The sequence below is a fragment of the Apium graveolens genome, chromosome 3, assembly GCF_009905375.1.
Source record: "Apium graveolens cultivar Ventura chromosome 3, ASM990537v1, whole genome shotgun sequence".
Taxonomy (NCBI): Eukaryota; Viridiplantae; Streptophyta; class Magnoliopsida; order Apiales; family Apiaceae; genus Apium; species Apium graveolens.
Genome location: NC_133649.1, coordinates 145360120 through 145363182, shown reverse-complemented (window position 1 = coordinate 145363182; position 3063 = coordinate 145360120). Strand labels below are relative to the sequence as shown.

General features: G+C 35.3%; 1 non-coding gene across 1 annotated transcript; it reads left to right on the top strand.

The window, feature by feature from the left end:
* The first annotated feature begins 206 nt into the window (after nucleotides 1-206).
* On the top strand, nucleotides 207-313 carry LOC141715351 (small nucleolar RNA R71). The gene has a single exon (XR_012572117.1). It is a non-coding gene; the product is annotated as a small nucleolar RNA R71 (small nucleolar RNA).
* Nucleotides 314-3063: the final 2750 nt, after the last annotated feature.

Genomic DNA, 3063 nt, shown 5'->3' with positions numbered 1-3063 from the left:
TATCAAACTCCAGAATTCCTGCTAATTTTCCCTGAGTCAGTCTCAGGGAAGGATTCTGGTATTCATTAGCAGCCATCAGTTCAATCAATTCATAAGCTTCATTGTAGTTCTTAGCCCACAAGGCTCCTCCTAATACTGTATCGAGCATGGGTCTAGAAGTAGCACCCAATCCATTGTAGAAACAGTTTATAATCATCCAATTAGGCATGCCATGGTGTGGGCACTTCCTTAGCATCTCTTTATATCGATCCCAATCCTCACATAGAGATTCTCCAGTTTGCTGAGAAAACTGAGTAGGAGCATTCCTGATTGCAGCAGTCTTCTCCATAGGGAAGAATTTAGTGAGAAACTTTTGAGCAAGATCTTCCCAAGTAGTTGCAGGATTTTATCTATCACGGAAGCATGGTAAAACAATTTTCATGATATAAACTCCATATAATATGCATACAGATGATAAATTAAATCGAGGGATCGTTTCTAACCTTTAAAAGCGATCCAAGAACCACGAGCGGAGGTCCCTAGCAGCTGCTCCTCAAGTATAAAGCACTCCACCGGTATCCACCAAGAAATCGATGTAATGGAGGAGGAGGAGGTGGATAGAATTAGGGTTTTGAAATTTTTAGGTTAAGACAAAATAAGGGTTTATAATAGTATAATTATAGGCAAAATTTTGAGCTGAAAATTTTGCCATAAAATATTATTATTATTAACCCTTTATTCTTATTAACCTATTAAGTAATTATTAAAACACCTTTTAATTATTAATCCTTTTTTTAAACACTTTAGAAATAATTCTCTCACTTGATTTAATTTCCAAAAATTAAATTCTTAATTAATAATATTAAGAACTTTTCTTAATTAATTTATAATTAATTATATCTCATTTAATCAATTATTAAATTTGCTAATTAATTATTTATTTCACAAATAAATAATTACCAGCCATTATTAATTAATTCCTCCACCATTAAATCATTCTCTTTTATGGTGTGACCCTGTAGGTTCAATATTAAGCCGGTAGTAGAAATAAATAATAATAAAACTATTTTATCATTATTTATATAAATTCTCTAATTCATTAAATATGATTAATTAATCATATTTATTCTACATCGTGAGGGATACTTCTCAGTATATCGCGACTATCCGGATAATACGAATTCCCTGCAATGTCACGATTAAATACAAGGCATGGAACTTGTGTCTAGCCTATCTTATTTAATCATTTGCTTTCCCATTCACTATGATTAGTTCAATTTAATGTAAATTCGAAACTCCTTTCTAATTTCATTCACTCTGGCCACAGATTCCTGAACTAGCATAAGTGGATCAGTATTGAACATTCTCTTCCTTCACTGTAAGGGGTAGATCCTTTATTGATCAGACACTATCTTCGTGTACAAATTTCTATACCTAGTAGAGCCCTTATAACTGTCCCTTGAGACTAAGAACTAAACCAAAGCATAGTTCAGTGTACACAAGATGACTATGATGACCTCAAGTCTAAGGATACTTGTACAACTATCACTATGTGAACAACTACTGACACATGAGTGAACTCCATCAGTTGTTCATCTGTGTGAGTCATGTTTAGTGAACTTATTCTATAATAAGCACCTACATACTAGCTTTAGTGTCACCACAGAAATGTCTATGAGAAAAGACAGCCTTCATAATGAAGCAAGCATAGTATGTACCGATCTTTGCGGATTATTAATTACCAGTTAGTAATCCTACGACCAGGAACTATTTAAGTTTAGAGTTATCATCTTTTAGGTCTCATTATTATGATCTCATCACAATCCATAAAAAGCTTTACTCTAAACTGTGGTATATCTTATTTAAACACTTAAAATAGATAGAGCCCGCAATAAAAACAAAACAAGTCTTTTATTAATATCAATGAAATCAAAACAGATTACATAAAATTTATTCCTAAATCCTCATGCATGATTGGACTTAGGACATATCTCTTTCAATCTCCCACTTGTACTAAAGCCAATCACTCTGGTATCTAATACCCATCTTGTATTTATGACGATCAAAGTGACTTTGAGAAAGTGGCATGGTTAAAGGGTCTGCTATGTTGTTATGTGTGTCAACTCTCTCGATGTTGACATCTCATCTTTCAACAATCTCCCTAATCAGATGAAAGCACCGCAGGACATGTTTGGAATTTTTATGAGACCTAGGTTCCTTGGCTTGTGTTATTGCTGCGCTGTTATCACAATACAACACAACAGGCTCTTCAACGCTAGGAACAACTCCCAACTCAGAAACAAATTTCCTCATCCAAACGGCTTCTTTTACAGCCTCACTTGCAGCTATATATTCTACTTCCGCTGTGGAGTCAGCCGTTGTAGGCTATTTGGAACTCTTCCAACTAATCGCACCACCATACAGAGTAAACACGTACCCTGACATGGATTTGCTATCACTTTCTGATTGAAAACTAGAGTCAGTATAACCCTCTATTTTCAACTCAGATTCACCACCAAAAACTAGAAAAATGTCCTTAGTCCTTCGCAAGTACTTAAGGATGTTCTTCACTGCTTTCCAATGGTCTTCACCTGGATTGGACTGATATCTGCTCATCACACTAATTGAATAAGCAACATCAGGCCTAGTACACAATATCGCGTACATGATAGATCCTATTGCTGAAGCATAAGGAATCTTACTCATACGCTCTCTTTCCTCGGGTGTCTTAGGAGACATTTTTTCGGAAAGGGACACTCCATGACTCATCGGTATGAGACCTCTTTTGGAGTTTTCCATGCTAAACCTTTTAAGCACTTTCTAGATGTATGTACCCTGGGTAAGACCTATCATTCTTCTAGATCTATCTCTATAAATCTTCATACCGAGAATGTTGGATGCTTCTCCCAAGTCCTTCATGGTGAAGTTCTTTGATAGCCATACTTTGACTGATTGCAGCATCGGTATATCATTTCCTATAAGAAGTATGTCATCTATATATAATACAAGAAATGTTACCGCGCTCCCACTAACCTTCTTGTAGACACATGGTTCATCTATGTTTTTGATAAAACCAAACTCTTT